At 38.0% G+C, this 22,127-nt stretch overlaps 2 long non-coding RNA genes across 2 annotated transcripts; one reads left to right on the top strand and one right to left on the bottom strand.

The window, feature by feature from the left end:
- The first annotated feature begins 262 nt into the window (after nucleotides 1–262).
- On the top strand, nucleotides 263–4,657 carry LOC145460376 (uncharacterized). The gene is made up of 3 exons (XR_014039838.1): nucleotides 263–771; nucleotides 1,151–1,273; nucleotides 4,431–4,657. It is a non-coding gene; the product is annotated as an uncharacterized LOC145460376 (long non-coding RNA).
- A 13,596-nt stretch (nucleotides 4,658–18,253) lies between these two features.
- Nucleotides 18,254–19,907, bottom strand: LOC145460473 (uncharacterized). Its single transcript, XR_014039854.1, has 3 exons — nucleotides 19,795–19,907; nucleotides 19,255–19,612; nucleotides 18,254–18,567 (listed from the first exon to the last, which is right to left on the bottom strand). It is a non-coding gene; the product is annotated as an uncharacterized LOC145460473 (long non-coding RNA).
- Nucleotides 19,908–22,127: the final 2,220 nt, after the last annotated feature.

The raw sequence follows: 22,127 nt of genomic DNA, 5'->3' as shown, positions 1-22,127 counted from the left end.
GGGCAGCGAAAAAGTGTTTCTCTTATCCTGAAACCTTATAAAACCAGCTTAAGATTGCTCAGAAAAAAATCGCATAATTTACATTATTTATCGCATAATTGGCCTTTCTAATCACATTATCTGCCCTGCAAATTTCGCATAATTTGCATTTTTTCATCCTGTTAAGTATTTTTAAATTATTATGAATTCGGCATTTCTTTGTATTTTTTATTTTAGTCGCACGTGAATGATGTAAATAATGCACTAGAATTAGCCAATCAGAGTGTGCATGATATCAGCTTTAAACACAAACCATATGTAATAAATGTACGTAAATGATATTTTTATGACAGAGAACTGGACAAGGCAAGAACTTCTCCTTCTTCTGTAAATATATATATTCATTCCTCTTAGCGCTGTCAAAATGTCTCAGGAACCTTCATTTTTGATAGTCCATTATTTTCCACAATACCTAGCACAGAAGCTCACCAAATCCTAACTAATAACCAACATGTGTGTATCTCTGGCCTTTGCTGTGTACTACGTGTATATTCTGTTATCCTGCCTTGACTGCCAGAAACAATTTTGACAGAGCTGTTTCAACAGTTTCACTTAAATTAATTTCCAGTAACAGCGCTACATGTAGCAGTGTTATTGAGTATGAACTTTATTGAGGGTTTTAAATTTTAATTTTTTTATGATTACAGGAGACAACAAAATGTACATGTGTATACATAACCTGATGTTGGTGTTGGTTGCGAACCGTAGTTCATAATAGTCATCCTATCACAGGTAAGAAGGAAAAGCTCGGAAAGTTTAGAACATCTCTTCCCCCAGCACACCTTCTGTCTACAGGTGCAATTATTGAGAGGTTATATATATACGAAGAGTACTGTAAGGTTATAAACTTAACATTAAAATATGACATTTGAGCGCCTCGTTTGCTAAAATTAGTCACGATTTAATTGTCATCACTCCCTGTACATAGAGATTCCAGAGCCAAATTATCACCTAATGTGGAAGTCCTGTCTTCAAGTTAGGGAAAATGACGCAAAAAAAGTTACAATGAAAGTAAAGAGAATTGCGAATGTTGATATGGTGTACACGGTACATCGTGTAAAGGTATTTGGTCAGTGCCAAAGGTATAAAATTTCGTGTATTGCTTTTTCAGGACAAATTATATAACAGTGACGTTTAAAAGGTGTGATCAGAAAAATAATGAGTACATTGTCCAGGCAGTACCAGTTTATGGACGGCCTACGCAGACAGTGAGAGGAACTGTAAGCATTACCGGGTAAGTTTGTTTTATGCTTTTGACTTCTTGTACTATTTTGTGTCATTTCATTACAAGAATAGGTGATGAAAGATGCAATAGTTGTTGCAATTTATTTTTGAAGGCAAACTTATAAGTCTGCCTATGCTGGATAACAGCCATCTGTAAACTGAATGTAAAGCAAACACACTGGGGCAGCCCTAACAACCGGAAAGCCGAATCCGGAATCCAGAACCAAAAACCGGAAACCGGAATCCACAAATCAAAGAAAACAAGTTCTTCAAATACTCAAAAATTGTTTTGCTTAGGTTTTTGCCTGTAAAAAAATAAGCGGCCGAGTAAAAAGGACCTCAAACTTAACCTTTTTTGAAACAAAAATTTCCTGTCTGTTAAAATTCATGCAACCATTGTTTCTAGTGAGGGCTATGATTATGAGAATCTTAGTAAAGTCCATCGTAATTTTCTTCCAAGCACCCTGAGAGCGTCTAAAATAAGCTTGCTGGTAATTAACCGCGCAGCCATGGGCCGAGCGCAGTTCATGTTCTACCCATTTTTTTTTTTTTTTTTGTCAGTGACCAGACCCAAACTTCCTCTCGGCCAAATTTTGAATCACGCAACCTGTGATGTTTATTCGCCAAAGCTGTCAGTTGAAACATTAATACAAGGACAATGTTATGGATATTGTTTTCTTTATTTAGCTGTTATTAACCGAGCTGGAGGTTTATATGGGAGAATCTTGACCGAGGTCGTGAGTACAGACCGAACGCAGTGAGGTCTGTACACACGACCGAGGTCAAGATTCTCCCATACGGACCGGCTTACCTCGGTTAATAAGATGTTTATTATATGACAAAGAAGAGAACTTTTATTCGTTTATTGTAATTAGTTTGCTGACATTTTGCTTGCCAACGGTGATGAGCTTAACTTAAACCTGCTGAAATTTGCTCGTCCTCTTTACTTTATTTTTTGTCATCAGGCTTTTTGGCACTACCATAAATGATTGAGAAGAAAATAAAAGGAAATAGTGAACATTTTTGTATTTAGTTTGCTACTTTTTCAACGCAAAATGAAACCGGTCTAGTTGTCGGTCTAGTTGCCGTTCTAGATGGGAAAATCTCAACCGCGGTCAATAGCGATTTCAGCCAATTAAATTCATGAATTCGGTAGTTCCCAGTCCTCGTGAGACACAGCCATATAATAATTGTGTATAATATTTATTTTCTGTTGGTTTTATGGAAGCGTTGGATTTGAAGGGAAGTAATAAATACCCTAAAAACACTAAAAAAAGGTATTATATCAGCCATGAAATGCGCTGACATTGCAGCGTTAATTCTTGCTACGTGACAAACAAGATCGTGTTTACTTTGCAAGTTTATTTCGCCAAAAGCGAGGGTCGTTACTTTATTTGCAATTTTGCGAGTATTTCTTGTGGGTTTCGGCAAATAGAGCGAATTCTTTGGCTGTTTCATCGCAGCGAGTTAAGAGATTTGAAGACAAATTAAATATTTGCGGAGGTAAACAAGAGCTTGCCAGAACTTGCAACGTTTAAGTCAGTGGGAGGGGAAAAAACACAACCGTTCTAAAATTAGCCATGGATACCCTCTGATTGTGTGACTTGCGTGACTACTTCAAAGCACAAACAAATTAGATTTTGACTTTTCAGGGAGAAAGCTGTTTATTAAAAGGGTTATTAATAGCGTGACACTCGTTTCCTTTTGTATCCTTCATGGGCATATCCCGAGCGAACTTCCAGATTAAGACCATTATGTCATCATACACTGTAGATTCCACAAAGGCTAAGAGTGATGGTGCAATAAATTATAACACAGTTTGTGTTGATCAAATGATGTGTTTACAGTAATCAATGAATCATCTGCTTTGGAATGTGCACTGCATTGTGCCTGTAGTATTAACAAAACAGGTAAACTTTTTAAAAGCACGGTTATAAGATTTAAAAGATCTTCTTTGTTGACATTTTGTTTAATAAGTGATCTGCAATTTACCGGAGGTATAAATTTATCCTTTATGTGTAGTAGATACTGAACAAGATAGCAAATGTCATAGAGGAGAGGATGTTCGTCAGTGGCAGCCCCCTGTATATTGACGGTCACGCTGCCCACTTTCGAAGTCGAAAGGCTAACCTGGCTCATCTTAATATAAAATTTGATTTTTCCAACAGATACAAGACTAATTCCAGATCAACACTATTTCCACACTGATACTGTGACAAATCAGCATTTCATATTCTTGGCAGCCATCATATTAAAACAATTTATAGAAATGTTGCACACTTGCTTCCGTCTGCTTCTCGCTTGCTAACATATTGAACCACATGTTGTTAAAAGATGCTAAAAGACTGCCAGAAACGCATCACAATAGCTTGTTGTTATTGTGCTACTCACCAGTCTTCTCAGAGCAATTTGATCTAGACAAGAACCGGGCTCTCACCAGGGCCAGGTTGAACAAAAGATGGGTAACTTAGCCTATGGGCAGGCTCTCGTGTTTGAGCCGGGGGCGTGAACGGCAAAGCCGCATGAAGGCACTCGCTCACATGCCAGTGCAGAAAGACACTAGACACTTATTTAGCCTGTTCAGGCACTAGAGACAGACACTAGAGCCTGATCGCAGGCTATGAGTAACTCTATCCACCCGAAAAATCACTACCCCTGACTGGATAGTGATTTACCCAATGGATACATGTGGCTTTATCCAGCTTTAGAACAATCGGGCCAGATGTATAGCTAAGGGTTGTTCAGAACTTGTCAAAATTTTTTTAGCAATTACAGTTTGTGGCTGAAGTAAAGCCAAGAAAATAAATTACAGCAAAATAATTTTTCCCCATATTTATTTATTAGACATTGCTGAAGTGAATTATTTCTACCATCATTCATAATATCTGGATTCCGGATTCTGGTTTCCGGTTCCGGATTACGGTTTCCGGTTTCAGTGTTTTAAGGTTGCCCTTAATGATGTACGTGCATGTTAATCTTGAATAATCTGAAATTTCATAGAGTTTAAAAATATCATATCATATCTGTGATGGTTCTTCATGGTTTTTCACTTGTTATGATTCAGCTGCCAATAGTTTCTGTATCTGTTGGTGTGCAACGATCTACACCAATATTTCAACCTAATAATATACAGCGTATATTAATTAACCAAATTAAGCTGTTTTTAGTTGACCAATGCTACTACATAGTAATGTGATGTTGAGGCGCACAAATTTACAAACATATCCAGTGTCAACTGTCAAACCTACGAACTGGCCAGACAGTCTAGATTACAAAATTTCTGAAAGTTGGAATTACCTGTTAAGATATTTCTTAAACAGTATTTTGTAATTAATGATTTCTCAGACATTGTTCTCTTCAAGAAAAGATTCATACCCCACATAGAGGTTTTTTCTTTAAAGTGCCAGTAACCCCAAATTTTTTTTCGCTAATATAAATTTCCTTTTTCTCCTGATCAAAACTGCGAAAAAATTACTGTTGTAGCTATTTTCGTTAATTTTCTATGAATTTTTAAATTTTGTAAATTTGCCCTTTTCCATGTTTACGACCGAGGAATAGTGGAGAATGGTAAGAGTTGGCTTTTGACGTCACTTCGGGAATAACAATATTTTGTTTCTGAGGAGAATGTAAGTGAACATGCGATAGTGTGTCAAAATCGTTGCAGAATGCAAGGAAGATATGTTGTTGGAGGCTGTAGCAATACAGGATGCGTAGAATAGAGTATCCCTCTTTATTCAATACCTCTATCTCGATGAAACTGTACCAGAGAAAAACACCAAAGAAGTGGGCTGATCTGTGCGAAGCTAAAGCTGGGGAGCCATTGAGGATTTCTTCGACCTCGGGTTCGCCGCTGCTGTTAAAACCTAGAGATTTTCATGGCCTGTATATTCTTCTCTATCTCTAGTGGAAAGCTTGAAATTGTCAAGGTACACTGTACTGCATAAGACACGAATTTGGGATAAGCTGGAAGCCATCTGACTATTTCGAGCACAAACGATCCTCCGACGCGAGTCCAGACGAAACTATAGGTGACGAAATTACACGGTAAATTAAACACATCGCGTTTTGAAATAGAGACTTGTCTAAACGAATAGTAAACGAAACCTACGTTCTACAACGACGCGAAGAAGATTGTTGAGGCTTCGACCTGGTTAACTAGCTATGTATTTGTGGATTTTATAAAAACACACGCACGCCGGAGGTCGCCTGTAATCTGGCCGTGTTTCTCAATGGCCTTTCCGAATACAAAATTGTTTTGCTCTTTGAGTTTCATATTTGAGGAACGAAATACATCTAAATTACAAACTTAGCATGGATCAAGCATTTATAAATATATGAGGAAAGTGAAACAAACGATTAAGATTCGACCCTATGGCCACCGACGGAGATTGTTGTGCTGAAAGAAGAGTGCGCTTGTCAGTCAACCGAAACGCAAACTAATAAGTCGAGGATTTTCAGGTTATTAGCGTGCGTAAAATGGACATTTCATTCAAAATAACAGTGAAGTAGAAATTTATTCATTTAACTGAAAGTATACTGAACCTCTTTTCAAGATCTTGTTGAAGGATTTTCCATGATTTCACTAGTACGGAATATGCAAATTTGCGTAGCTTGTGTTCGTACACAGTAATTGAATATGCATATACTACGGTTGGTTGACAATAACGAAGCGAAAAGTTACCTCACCTTCGAATATTGTTTGCTGACATCTCTGCCTATCTCTTATGTTAAAACTATTTTCAATCATTGATCTGGAGAAGTAGGCAGGAGTGGAGTACGACTGCATCGCATTTTAACTTGTATTTCGGGGGAAAATAATATTTGAATGTAAAAGTGTTTTGTCACTCCGAAATTTGCACCTTCCGTAAAGTCAAATTACCAACTCTTTGTGTTCATTGACATCTTTATAACTATTTAAGAGCTGTAAGCTAACTCTTCAGTCATTGTTTGTACCTTTATAACCCAAATGGACCGGCAAATTGTCGATCCCGGACTAAATATAATTATACAACGCGGCGATCTCGACTGGCGACCCGCACTTCGAAATGAAAAAAAATATGTACTTCGCAGCCGTCCAAATCGTAGCTAGACTCCAAATTGCAATGCTAGATGATACAGTTCTTTCGCTTAAATTTCTTGTCCAGTTTTGATAAAATATGAACCACAAATAACCCGAAAATGTTTAGACTGCCCTCGAAGCTCAGTCAAAAATCTCTTGAGTGTTTTAGCCCGGTTCCCAAAGTGACGTCACTAGTAGCCCGACCTAGATCCCACTTTGCGCGGTCGTGAACATAGAAATTACATGTTTAAACGCCTGTAGAAACGCAGGGATTTTATCAATCGAGATAATTTTTTCGCTGAAGTAATCAGGGAGACTGGTAAATTTTATTAAAGGAAAAAACATTTTGGGGTTAGTGGCACTTTAAGGGCTCCCTCCTCCTGTTACTTTGGAATTTCTAATGACTGGCCATGAATGGTGTCGATATCTTCTGGAACTGCACATTCAGATTAAGTCAACAAGAACATCAGTATTTATCCTGACAAAGTCTGATTTTCAGCCTGGATGGCCCTTTGATTGGGACTGTTCACATTGTTGTACTGCAATATTCCAGTTTCTTATTTAAAGCAAATTGCATGTGCTCTCGAAAGTAAGTCGCCAAGTTCATAACAGTTATATATGTTTGCTTTGCATCTCAGGGCAGAGCCTGCCACTGTGAAAGTTTTGGTGCCACCCCCCTAGCATTTGATTTACTACTCTAGACACTCAGTAAACAACTAGCAATGAAGAACACTGTATATCAATGAAAGGAAAGTCATCTGTTGGTTACAAATTATAATTGATATGTCTTTGTATGTTCAGTGGTGTTCAAGTAGCAGTTATATACAGTGTGATTACATCCCTGTTCCTGTCAGTCAATATATGAACAGTGCACACATGGGCAGCTTGGATTAAAACATCAAAGATTTTCAAAGCAACCATGGCCAGGTGAGATATTTCTAAAGAAATATAAATTCAAGGTCTTTAAGATTGCATACAAGGATTGATTTTTATTGTAAACAATCACTTACTGAGTGTATTTTTCTTGTGTACTAATTGTTGTAGAACACAGAGACCACTATTATGACGAGATATTAATGTGTGAAAAGTTCCATAAAAAAAAATGCACTGGGAGCAAATTAAATCATCATAGATGCAGCTTCTGAGAGATCCCCAATATTAATGGAACATACATTGTACATACCTGTAAAGGAGTTCAATAATTTATTACTTAAGATTGTAATGCTTTGTTTGGTTTCTCTATATTTACAGACAAATTGATGCCATAATAATTTCTGCACTAAGTTCATTGAACAAACTGACTTGGAAGTTGAGTTCTGCAACCCATACTGTGTGTAGTAATATCATAGCTGCAACACTGTGACAGATACACTGTATTACATTATTAAGAAACACCTATAGTACATGTATTAACTAATTATTTAAAGTATCTGTTAAGTTAATCAGTTTTTCTTAGAGATAATTTACTCATCATGTCATGGTTTCGTTAAATAATTGCTTTTTTGGCTTAAAAATGATATTTATTGTGCTTGGTTTATGTTGCTCTTAAATCAATTTTGTGATAACCTGCATTGGGCATGGCCTAAATCAATATTTTGCCAACGTGAAATGGAGAACTCACGAGCGTTTCAGGAGGGCAACTTAATGACGACGATCACTGCTTTCACCTGTCAGAGCTAAATTTAAAAAAAATATGCGTGCGCATTCCAGCTCGTGGCGGGAAGTTCAAATTGTCACGTCTGTTGTTGCAAATCGTCGTCGCGCTGGTATAGCATTGTTGAGAATATTGTGGAAGAAGTGAAAAATTGTTTTAATGTGGAAACATCGTGCAATGATGCGTGTTTGTGTGCCTCTTGTCGGAGAAATTTGACTAGATGGCAACGAAGTTGCGACAAAGAGAAAGAAAAATATTTTGTAAAAGCCCAATCTCGATGAAAGGCATTTGTCAACAGAATAACCCCGGCTCAACAGGACCGGAGGCTTGCCGTAAAAAATATCACCGAAACCAAAACAACCCCAATATGGTTGCTGCTATGTTTACCGGAGGTCGTGCTGTTGGATATTTTCAGATATGCTGGCATCGCAGATATTTGTAACTCGAGACTGTCGTGCCAGTATCTAAACATAATTTGCGCGTCTAACTATATTTGTCGAAATTTCTGTTGGAACGTGACTTTCCGGAAGCAATTCTACTTCTAGACGATACAGTGTTGTCAGCGTCTTCAGTAGCATACAGATTTTTGTACTCGGCTACGCTCTCGTCGAAAAAAGACGAAATAACCCACAGGCAAATAGGTGAAATGGAACGTCAGTTTCGCGAAAGCGAGTGCAAATTTTTGGTGGAAAACGTGGAGTTACAACTTACAACACGTAGACAGTCTCAGACAGTCTACAATCAAAGCTATTTACCCTGCAAACTGACCGAGATCCTAACACCGCAGTGAGCAAACTTCAAGAAAAGGTAACCCGTAACTCGTAATGAACTAATTTAAATCACCCGAAAGCCCGTTCGCTCGGAACCGTGGATGTGAAAAATGTCGAGAAGTACGTATTGGCTCGTCTGCCGCTTTGGCTCGGTAATAGATGTATGGATGTATGGAACGAAAAATATATGTCATGGGCGATAACAGGTTTATATATTTGGTGTTTGAAACCGACTTTTACTACGGGCGAACGAGTTTTCGGGCGAAACGACCGGATTCCCCTGTTGCAGAAAATCGCATACTATGAATCACTGGATGCTCTTTAGTTCCATAAAAGAAACCTAATGTTTATGAAATAACAGTTAAAATCCCACAGTCTTATGTATTATGTACTGCCTTACGTACTTCGTTGCACTGAAGTAAGAACTTGTCACCCTAGCCGGTTTTTTGGTTTTGTTGGGTGTTCCCTCGGGCGTCCGCATATTAACCTTCTCTCCATAAACACATTTTTAAAACTCACCAAACCGTGACAAAAATGTCCTGAGCGTTTTATTCAATTCGTTAATTTAATACTTCACCACTCACCAGTCTATGAAGTACACAAATTATTTTCCTTTCAAGTGACAATGAAAATGTGAACTGTTTGCAAATAAGCTAGGCTTATGACTATTTGGCCACACTTGCACAGAACTAAGAAGTAATACAGAAATAACTAAACCAGTACAATGCATGGTTCATGAAATTTGATTTTTTTTTTTTTTCAGCTTTTAGTTGGTTGAGAGGGAATGATAGTGAGAAATATATTTTTTTTCTGACCAATATCTTGACATGATTTGAAAAAAACAAAACAAAACAAAAACCACCTAAAACCCATCTTTTAAAATCTCTTTAATATTCTTATCCTTGCCTTGGATGGATTATCAACATGGCAACTGATCACTTCGCCATCAGGGAGTCTCGCAACCACAAACCAAACTGGCCAAGACACTAGCCATACCATATATTAACCATTCTATGTACACAGTCAGACAAAGTAACAGCATGTTTGTTGGTGGAGAAACTACCTGGTGGTGAGGTGACTGGTAACCATTTACATTCAAATCAGGCGCGGATTTAAACCAGTTTCCACCGTTTTACGGAAATCGGTCAGAGTTTTCAGAATGACTCAGAAACCCAGGAAAGGGGACTTAAGAGAGTTACTGCAAATCCAGAACATTTCCTGGGGAAGCATGGCCTTAGACCCCTCTAGTTTGCACCTTCAGCGCTCCTTGTTTCCGGCGGAAATCGGTCACCATTTATCCTAAATCCGCGCCTGCAAATTAAGTTTACCTTTCTACTTTGAAACCCCCTCCCACTCAGAATTTTCAATGTCTGACCATTGCTGGTTTAGTTATGAGTTCTGGAGTTCCTAAAACATTTACCTCTTCCAAGGATGGGAGAGGTATATTAGGTTTTTGCCTTGTTGATCTGCATTCCAATTGTGATATCTTGGAATACTTTGATAAACAGGTATAATCCTGTTACTTAGTTCATTCTTCTGTTAGCAAAACTTGATAATAGTACCTCCCTGAAAATATCTGTAAGTAACCTAAGGTTTATGTTACCTGCAGGTATTTATGAATCTCATCAAAAAGAAGACTGGGCAGAGTAATTCAGGCTTCATCTATGCAAACCAATCAAAAGGAAAGCCTATCAAGTTAATGCCAGTTTCCCAGCCACAAACTGGAAGTTCATCTGCATCTTCTAGCACATTAAAAAAAGGAGTCAAGTCATTAAGAAATTTGTAGAGAGTGTAGTGTCAGCAACAAAGATGGCAGATGATGTCATATATCAGACTGCAAAATCGATTAACAGAAACAAGGATCAGTTTCTGAAGTCATTTTCAGAGGGAGGTCTGAACATCATAAAGTCTTTTACACTTAAGCAGACGAGTAACAACTACAAAGATGTTTCATTTGGAAAACAAAATTGAAAATTTTCAGTTGTTACATGAAGAAGCTAGTCATAAAAGGGGATAAGTGACGATTTTGGTTGCTTTTCGTTTTTCTTGCTCCAAATTAGCTGAATTTTTGCATGTGGTCTTCAATGTAATAGAAAAACGTGGTTCTGCATTTTTGTCGCTTGTTTTTGCTTTGTTTTCGAGTTAAAACGTAGGCAAAAAACTTGGCTTTTCCTAGCCATGTCTTTAGGAGTTTATTTGTTGAACAGCAAACAGGCAGACTGTTTATAGTGTATGAAGTCAAAACCAAATCCCACAGCATATAGAGCGGAAATCTGGGAACGGATTGTTTACACCGGTTATTGTGACGTGAACACAACACGTGAATCGATCGAGCGTCAAACGAAATGCCATCAAACAAAAAAGAGATGTGCCGCATTAGAGCTCTGTCAACTAATATCTTAAGCATTGTTTTAAAGTACCTTGTATGCCTACCTGGTGGTTGAGAGGCATCATAAAGCCTCGATAAACCCGTAAGTCATCAGCACGTTTTAAAGAATCAAAATGTGTTCTGAAACTTCGAAGGCAGCTGATATACCGCAATCGTGTTATCGGCGTTCGAAGTCAGGTCGAGCCAGGTAGCAAAGTCCAAGAGCAGTTCTTGCCCAAGAAAAATACCCTCTGGTGAGTTGTGGCCCATTTGCCAAGCGTTGCTAGCGTCAAAGTTTGGAAAGCGAGAACTGGTTTTAGACTTATAAAATTTGTCTTGTATCGACCGCCATGTTTTCCTGCGCACGAGGTGTAAAGACCCTTCCCGGCATGCATTGCGATTACGTTCTGCGGACGTTTCTCGAACTGGTAACTAGATTTAAACATAATAATGGCCAGCAAGTGGCGATCGATTGTAACAGATCTGTGATCCAGTTTGCGTTGATTTTATTTCAAATCGGTATGATTTGTAGTGTTTTGAGCTTCTGGGATCAGGAGACATGCAGATGTATGGAGACTCGTACGTTGCGCAGAAGGGTTAATCTGTTAATCTGTCAGCCCTATTTATAGAGCGTTTTCACGTGGAGTCATCAAATTCTTAAATCCAAAACTAAACAGCCACCAAAGTTGTTATCCTCATCAGGCATAAGAGGTACCAGCGCATTTTCAACTTGGAAGTTATGGCGGTGCGTGACATAAAGCTACGATCGCGTTTGTCGAAAACTATGTTTTATCTTGGGGTTTTTGTAGCCATTGAAGACGTTGCCGTATTTGGCAAAGTGCTTATTGAAATGTTTATTTGTTTCATTTTATTTTTATTTACACCTTTTTTTGACCTGAAATCAGCATTTTTGAGCTTATAGGTTGCGTGAAATTACCATTTTCAGGAGCCCATCATGGGCTCCTACCATTTTGCTTTTTTCTAAGTGAAACCAACATCCTTGCCGTCACGCGTTAACGTCAAATCAACATTTTAACCTATTTAGACTTGAAATCAACATCATTGAGCTTATGCGCTGCGTGATTTGACATTTTGCTGGTTTCTAAGTGAAACCAACATCCTTGCCGTCACGCGTTAACGCGAAATCAACATTTTAACCTATTTAGACCTGAAATCAACATCATTGAGCTTATGCGCTGCGTGAAATTGACATTTTGCTGGTTTCTAAGTAAAACCAACATCCTTGCCGTCACGCGTTAACGCGAAATCAACATTTTAACCTATTTAGACCTGAAATCAACATCATTGAGCTTATGCGCTGCGTGCTTTGACATTTTGCTGGTTTCTAAGTGAAACCAACATCCTTGCCGTCACGCGTTAACGCGAAATCAACATTTTAACCTATTTAGACCTGAAATCAACATCATTGAGCTTATGCGCTGCGTGCTTTGACATTTTGCTGGTTTCTAAGTGAAACCAACATCCTTGCCGTCACGCGTTAACGCGAAATCAACATTTTAACCTATTTAGACCTGAAATCAACATCATTGAGCTTATGCGCTGCGTGAAATTGACATTTTGCTGGTTCCTAAGTGAAACCAACATCCTTGCCGTCACGCGTTAACGCGAAATCAAAATTTTAACCTATTTAGACCTGAAATCAGCATCGCGCTTATGCGCTGCGTGAAATTGACATTTTGCTGGTTTCTAAGTGAAACCAACATCCTTGCCGTCACGCGTTAACGCGAAATCAACATTTTAACCTATTTAGACCTGAAATCAACATCATTGAGCCTATGCGCTGCGTGAAATTGACATTTTGCTGGTTTCTAAGTGAAACCAACATCCTTGCCGTCACGCGTTAACGCGAAATCAACATTTTAACCTATTTAGACCTGAAATCAGCATCATTGAGCTTATGCGCTGCGTGAAATTGACATTTTGCTGGTTTCTAAGTGAAACCAACATCCTTGCCGTCACGCGTTAACGCGAAATCAACATTTTAACCTATTTAGACCTGAAATCAACATCATTGAGCTTATGCGCTGCGTGAAATTGACATTTTGCTGGTTTCTAAGTAAAACCAACATCCTTGCCGTCACGCGTTAACGCGAAATCAACATTTTAACCTATTTAGACCTGAAATCAACATCATTGAGCTTATGCGCTGCGTGCTTTGACATTTTGCTGGTTTCTAAGTGAAACCAACATCCTTGCCGTCACGCGTTAACGCGAAATCAACATTTTAACCTATTTAGACCTGAAATCAACATCATTGAGCTTATGCGCTGCGTGCTTTGACATTTTGCTGGTTTCTAAGTGAAACCAACATCCTTGCCGTCACGCGTTAACGCGAAATCAACATTTTAACCTATTTAGACCTGAAATCAACATCATTGAGCTTATGCGCTGCGTGAAATTGACATTTTGCTGGTTCCTAAGTGAAACCAACATCCTTGCCGTCACGCGTTAACGCGAAATCAAAATTTTAACCTATTTAGACCTGAAATCAGCATCGCGCTTATGCGCTGCGTGAAATTGACATTTTGCTGGTTTCTAAGTGAAACCAACATCCTTGCCGTCACGCGTTAACGCGAAATCAACATTTTAACCTATTTAGACCTGAAATCAACATCATTGAGCTTATGCGCTGCGTGCTTTGACATTTTGCTGGTTTCTAAGTGAAACCAACATCCTTGCCGTCACGCGTTAACGCGAAATCAACATTTTAACCTATTTAGACCTGAAATCAACATCATTGAGCTTATGCGCTGCGTGAAATTGACATTTTGCTGGTTCCTAAGTGAAACCAACATCCTTGCCGTCACGCGTTAACGCGAAATCAAAATTTTAACCTATTTAGACCTGAAATCAGCATCGCGCTTATGCGCTGCGTGAAATTGACATTTTGCTGGTTTCTAAGTGAAACCAACATCCTTGCCGTCACGCGTTAACGCGAAATCAACATTTTAACCTATTTAGACCTGAAATCAACATCATTGAGCCTATGCGCTGCGTGAAATTGACATTTTGCTGGTTTCTAAGTGAAACCAACATCCTTGCCGTCACGCGTTAACGCGAAATCAACATTTTAACCTATTTAGACCTGAAATCAGCATCATTGAGCTTATGCGCTGCGTGAAATTGACATTTTGCTGGTTTCTAAGTGAAACCAACATCCTTGCCGTCACGCGTTAACGCGAAATCAACATTTTAACCTATTTAGACCTGAAATCAACATCATTGAGCTTATGCGTTGCGTGAAATTGACATTTTGCTGGTTCCTAAGTGAAACCAACATCCTTGCCGTCACGCGTTAACGCGAAATCAACATTTTAACCTATTTAGACCTGAAATCAACATCATTAAGCTTATGCGCTGCGTGAAATTGACATTTTGCTGGTTTCTAAGTGAAACCAACATCCTTGCCGTCACGCGTTAACGCGAAATCAACATTTTAACCTATTTAGACCTGAAATCAACATCATTGAGCTTATGCGCTGCGTGAAATTGACATTTTGCTGGTTTCTAAGTGAAACCAACATCCTTGCCGTCACGCGTTAACGCGAAATCAACATTTTAACCTATTTAGACCTGAAATCAACATCATTGAGCTTATGCGCTGCGTGAAATTGACATTTTGCTGGTTTCTAAGTGAAACCAACATCCTTGCCGTCACGCGTTAACGCGAAATCAACATTTTAACCTATTTAGACCTGAAATCAACATCATTGAGCTTATGCGCTGCGTGAAATTGACATTTTGCTGGTTTCTAAGTGAAACCAACATCCTTGCCGACACGCGTTAACGTCAAATCAACATTTTAACCTATTTAGCCTTGAAATCAACATCATTGAGCTTATGCGCTGCGTAAAATTGACATTCTGCTGGTTTCTAAGTGAAACCAACATCCTTGCCGTCACGCGTTAACGTGAAATCAACATTTAAACCTTTTTTGACCTAAAATCAACATTTTTGAGCTTATACGTTGCGTGGAATTGACATTTTGCTGGTTTCTAAGAGAAATCAACCTCCTTGCCGTCACGCGTTAACGTGAAATCAACATTTTAACCTATTTAGACCTGAAATCAACATCATTAAGCTTATGCGTTGCGTGAAATTGACATTTTGCTGGTTTCTAAGTGAAATCAACCTCCTTGTCGTCACGCGTTAACGTGAAATCAACATTTAAACCTTTTTTGACCTAAAATTAACATTTTTGAGCTGATACGTTGCGTGAAATTGACATTTTGCTGCTTTCTAAGTGAGATTAAAGTCCCTACGGTCGCGGCGGGCCGATCCTTTGTTATGATAAACCGAGGCGAGACTTCGACTTATAACAAAGGCTTGGCTTGGTTATTATAACAAAGGATCGGCTCTGTTTATCATAACAAAGGCCCGGCTTCGTTTATTTGCAGCCTCGGCGGGAAAAGGGCGTTAGGTATTTTTAATCAAAAGTGAACTTTGTCGAAAACGCTCCAAATTTCGCATGGAGTTTTGTTTAGGTATGTTTAGCAATGTCCCGTAGTTTTTCCGCTAAACTTTGCTTCGTTTTCAGGATATTGCGTATGCAAAAAACCACTCGGTTTTCCTAGCGGCGTCTTTATAAAGCGAAGCAAAAACCAGCGGCAAAAATACAGGAACACGTTTTTCTATTACATTGAAGACCACATGCAAAAATTCAGCTAATTTGGAGCAAGAAAAAAGAAAAGCAACCAAAATCGTCACTTATCCCCTTTTATGACTAGCTTCTTCACATGTGCATTTTGCAACAATGCAGCAAAAGAATGAACTAGTGTAAAGCCTGCATGGATAAAAAAGAACTTAATTCACCCTGCTAGCCCAATGTGTGCCATTGTCTCAGCTCTGCAAAATATTTTAATTTAATACAGGTTACCAAAGACATAGAAAAGAAATAACTTCACATTAAGTGATTGCCTACCATCCTAAAATCTATGCTGTATCAGTACTAGACAGTATAACAAAAACAACAGCCTGTAACATTCTTGACATCAAAATGAAAAAAAGCTCAACCCACTGTTTGTCTGAAATTTATTATTATCACAGTTGACACAATCTTCTTTCAGGTTGCATAGCTTAAAGCCCATATGCCCAGTACTCCTCTCTGTCACCATGAGGTAGCCTTCCTTGCGGTCCGGTGTGCTAGCTTTGGTAACTGGTTTCCTATAAACTTTCCAAACACCAACTTGCTTCAAAAATTTCATCTGTTAACTGTGCATGTCCCTGAGAAAGCCATTTCCAAGAACACCATGGGCATGGAAGCTGAACACTGCTCAGAAAGCATACACCCAGGGGTCAACAGGCTTGAAAGGACTTATGCAACTACACAAGAATATTAACACATGTGATCGCTTGGCACTGGTAGTCAAGAGCCAGTGGCTTAAAGGCAACTCCACTCTGAGAAACTTCAGGAAACCTAAACACAGAAACAGATCAGATGCAATTGTAATCACAACAGAAGAATAGTTTCTATATTGAAAATCGAAAAGTTGTCAAGCTTCCATAATAAATGGGGACTTAAGGCATATTGCACTAAAATATTCTACGATTCAGATAAACTGTAACCAGTTGACATGTGGAGAAATGTTGGTTTTTTTTTTTTCAAACTGTAATAATATTATTATTCCTGTAACTATAGTGATGCAGGCAGTAGCAATATACTTTAAGTCTTAATTTATAGCTGATCATGAGGAGAACTTTATCATACATGAAAATCAACAAGTGCAATGTAAGTCACACAATACAATAACATGAAATGGCAAAAACACAAGAATACAATACAATACTATTTACCAATATTACATTGGTTCTATAATATACTTTTCTGAAAACCTTTTACCAAGGATTTATCTTCAAATTAGTACATCACGAATCATATACAAGAAGCCTAGTTTAGCCTGCTCCACAAAAAGTTCCATCCACATCATTCAGTGCTTTTACATAATTCACATCAATATGTGCCATTATGGATTTGCTTAATTTTTGTATGTCATTAATGTTAACACATCTTGTAACAACAGAAAACTGCAGTAGTATAGAAAACCAATTTCCCTTACACCATGTAAGGCCTAGGGATATAGTATCACACAATCAAAACCATTTCTCTCATTTAGGGAAATTGCCACTAACTGGTTTGGCATTTAACTATTCTTTTGGAGAATTGGCATTTACATGTAAGGCATGATTATTTTGATGGCCAGTAAGCAATGTACAGACATAAGAAAATATAGTTGTCTACACAGGACCATAGAAGCACCCCGGTGTATAATAATGTTATGCAGTGCTTCATCATTGTTATTATGTAAATATTTTAAATGATGAATGTACATAAGCATTTTAACTACCACAATTACCACAGAATACCACAGTATTATTTAACCTAATTATAGGATTTTTACATTACATGTACATCTATGAAGCTAGTGTCCTTGTTTACTGCAGTTGCTACTGCTATTTTAAAATTATATTTAATATAAGGCGTTAAATAAGAGATCTCAACAAATAGACAATTAAATGAAAGTGTTCGTTGAAATGAGCATATAAATAGTTCCATGTTGTCGTCTTATTAAAACCTGAGGGGCAGTTGTATCATGGTGCAAAACACTGCTAAATATGGAAAAATTTACAGACATGCAAATGTGTATAAAGACGATTTCATTGGAGACTTTATAGCACATCTTTCTCTAGGAATAAAATTGCACTTTTAATTTTAATCAATATTGCACAAATAATCTTAACAAGTTGCACAATTCCCAGTGAAGTAATGTTCCCTTGAGTGGGGAAAGTAATTTGCATTTACTTAAGTTTTTCATTCATTTGCTTACAGCGCGATGCGTCTTAGTGTAGCCAGCCAACAAACTTTTGTCACAAGTTTAATAGCCAACCAGAGAGCGAGAATTTCTTTGATCAGTAACACAGCCTCCTTTCAATGTTAAAAACATCACCACAAAACTGTTGATCTCATTTGTAAACAAAGTTGTGGTGTTTGCGGCACGATACAGAGCTAACTAACTTGTTAAAAAAGTTTGTTGGGTAGCTACACTAAGTGCGTCGAGCTAAAAAGATTGGCATAAAAAAACTTGCACCACTTTCTCAACAAATCAGAGATAAAACCAAAACCAGTTATGACTTGCTCGTGTCAGTTTTTCAGAGTTTTGTATTGGCTAAGTGTAATTGCTTTGAGTTATGAATGGTCAAATGGCTTGTAAGGAGCCGATTATTTTGGGAGAGGCTTGCAAAACACAATAAGCCACAGTTACAGCTGTATGGATCAGTTGTTTACAAATTTATCGTCATTTGACAAATTTAATTTCACAAATTTATTTTCTTTTTTTTGGTTAATTTCTTTAGTTTTTCTCTTTCCACTCTTTCCTTTAACTCTTCCCTTCTTCTCAATTCTTCTTCCTCTTGATCTCTTTTTTCTTCTGGGCTTCTCAAATGTATTAATTTTTTAAGACCAAAAATTCCTAAAGTGTCTCCTTTTTTCATGATGAAACCAAATCAGGAAAAACTAATTGGCGAAAGCAAGCTACTTTTTTCCTCCTCATCTACTTCTGGCCATACAACACCTCTCGGTTTTGACCGACGAACAACTGTGCTTCTTCAAACATAGAAAAACGAATATATTTAGCTAGCAGCTGAAGCCAATTGCCTAGAAAATAACATTTATTAAAAGCAAAACAAAGCAAAACCCGAAAATTAAATGCACTACCTTTGTTTTGGCATTCCGCAAGAAACCAAACAAGTCGTAACCATTGAGCCGGAAAATTGCAACACGCGCGGCAAAATTCCCGCGCTTTTTGAGGACGCGACCGGCCGACTCAGCATCAAACAAAGAGTGGGAAATTTGTGGTCAAGAAAATGTCTGACAAAAGAGAACACTTGATCGAAATATTCGCAATTGACAGCTCGAGAATCTGCTGATCAACTGAATTTACAGTGAAGTTCGACACATTTAAATATGGCAGTATATAGTGAACAATCTACCCCTTGACGTTGTCAAGAGTTTAGTACCATGACCTTTGAGTTAACCGTTTAATACTCATAGGCCGTTATTAAATAATCATCATAATATTTCATCAATGAAACAAATAAACCACACAAAAAAATAAAAACTAACCTGAGGCAACTGTCAAAGTTCTCCGCTAGGTTGGTGGAAAGCGCCAACAATCAGTACCGCCGTATCTAGGGTGTTATACAAAACCGTAACGCGGTAAAACCTCGAAATCGTCTTGCAGATACTGAAAAAAACTCCACTCTCATACAATCGAGATTGGTGCAAACTGAAACCAGGCATGTAATCTTCTTTTGAGTGTAAGGGCTTAATGGACAGCAATCCTTGATGAGCCAATCTAGGAGAATGAGAAACGGGTGTCGTTCTGACGGATCCTTTCTGTCACCTTCCAATAAATCCACTTCTGAGTCATTTCACTGGTGAATAAGGTCCAATATAAACATTTCCACTCGACAAACGCATTCTGTTGAAAACAATAAGACTTTTCAATGTAAAATTGGACTGAGGCAACCCTATCATTTTTGAGCGATCGCAAACAGCACGTAGACAAAGACTGTCAGGCGCGAAATCAAGCTTCTGGTAAAACGACGAGAAGAAACTGCTAACTATTAAAGTTTCCAATAAAATACGAAAAACAGAACTTACCAGTATATCGACCTGTTTCCAACGATGACCTTTATAGGATATTCGCCACACATACCGTCCAAATTTATCACAAATGGGAAAAAAACAGCGGGCATGAAACCACAGATCGAAAATCTTTGCTCTCACGTGATGGAACGCAAAACGCAATTACGACTAGCGGACTCATCTCAAAATCTACCGCTGCAAAGTTATAACGCGGGCTTCAAGTGGATCTGGCAGCCCAAGAATGAAACGCTCGTGAACTGTGTCTTAAGCAAAGTTGCAGGATTAGTATTTTTGTAAAAAGAAAGAGTTGAGAAATTTGTGACATTCTACCGACAGCCTTGCCATTTTGCAACGTCCAATAAGGTTAATTTTTTCCCTAGTGTTGTGCAAATAGTGTTCTCTAATTTATAAATTATTTCAATCTGTTGTTTAAATGATTGTCTTATAACCCCATGTTCAGCTTTGGTGCATGTAGGATATTGATGTATTGTTTATCCATTTTGCTGTAAATTATCTTTAATTGATGTGTCAATCAAAACATATCTTGGATAAGCTGCCTTTTTTCTGACAAATATACCTATGCCTCATGATCTTTGAGTGCGTTTGGTTGTGTAGTGCGGACAAAATACACGTACATAATATAACTTACTCATAGCTTACTTACAATACTTGGTATAATTTATTCATAGCAAAATTAATTAATGGTACCCAATAGCAGCTCCTGTAGTCCACAATCTCAGTGGAGAAAAAGAACAAATCACTTTTGAATTGAATAATAAAATCATTATCAGAAGCCTGTGTTCATGATCAGCAGCAAAATATCACGTTTATCGTTCATGCCAGAGTGATTTTGCTCATACTTATACTTTGAGATATGGTGCAAACCCTTTCAGCAGGAGGAGACTCCATACAAAAATGAAGATGGCTGACTATCTTTGGGGATCAAGTTAGAAAACAAAACTTTTTAACTTTTTACATGTGTATACCATTTTGGTATTTTTGTGAGATTTCATTTGGTAGAGATTTGGGGACTGCATATTTTGTAACCACTGCATTTCAGTCATACCCCACAACAACAAAAAAATGTGTTAACGTCTTTTGTGCGGGAGCCCCCATGTTAACTAAGAAAGAATATAACGATTAATAATAATATCTTATTTTTCTCAATAAGAAAGAACAAGAAATGCCACCAAAAAGCACAGAAGACAGTTCTGTTATGTGATCAATATTTTTGGTGGCTCCCCTGAAATCCTTGAAATCATGGCTCTATTTTCATCATCACACCATCTTACACCTCAATCTGCTGATTTAATCCTAGTTCGGGCTGAAACTATAAAATCGCTCGCAGTTTACCTCACATTCATGTACATGTTGGATTATTTTCATTAGTAACAACATTCCAAACAAATAACTGACGAGCTCCGCTTTTAGGCTTGGCTAAATCTGTGTATTATGCTTCTTATGACACATGAAGATCCTTGTAATGTTAAAAGTATACGATGATGATTGACTAGTAGTTTGCATAATAGTTTCTGGATAGCGGTAGGTTTGTACGCAAGGTACATTTATACGTTCCTCATCTGTGTCGAGCGTGACGGTCACATGCTTCGATGTTCTTTGTATTACTGAGCATTGTTTTTCTCGAAGCCGGTTTAATCATGTAGAGTCCTCTTATAAGGTTTGTAGAAGCACTCTTTTGGACGTCTCTCGGCACACATACATGTATCAACAGTCCTGAAACAGTGATCCGGGGATCCAAGGAAGGATTGATAAATGCCACGGCCATTTTGTGTTTACAACAGGTGTTTTAGTTCCCAATCTTCCCGTGAGTATCACATCATCATGATTCCAGTGATACTCACGGGAAGATTGGGAACTAAAACAAAACCAAAAACTCATTCGGAGCGAAAATTTGTATGAATATTAGTTTTCAGCTGCTCTTATACATCATTTAAGTAAAATCTCAGGAAGATCAATAATTTTGTAGTTCGAATTTTAGTGACGTCATGTGAAAACCAACTATAAATGTACCTTGTGTACAAACCTACTGCTGGAAGGAAAAGCTGGCAGTTTTCATGCTACCTAGGTTTCAAGGATCGCTACAAAGGACCAAAACTTTAATCTTGAAGCCAGGTAAGAGATTTACGTGAATTTTTCGGAGCACTTTACGAAGGCGAGTATGTTAGTTACTCACTGGAATATTTTCAAAATTTCCTAAACTTTAAGCGGTCGTTAGTTTTGAAAACCTACTGGGCAGACACATTTTGTTACTGTTTTAAGTTAAGGGCCATTTATACTTTCTATTCATGTAGTTCAGCAGTTTCAAACAGATGCCACATTTTAAAAAC

Source organism: Orbicella franksi, chromosome 11, assembly GCF_964199315.1.
Source record: "Orbicella franksi chromosome 11, jaOrbFran1.1, whole genome shotgun sequence".
NCBI classification, from domain to species: domain Eukaryota; kingdom Metazoa; phylum Cnidaria; class Anthozoa; order Scleractinia; family Merulinidae; genus Orbicella; species Orbicella franksi.
The sequence above is the reverse complement of the archived record's forward strand: the minus strand, read 5'-3'. Positions and strand labels throughout refer to the sequence as shown.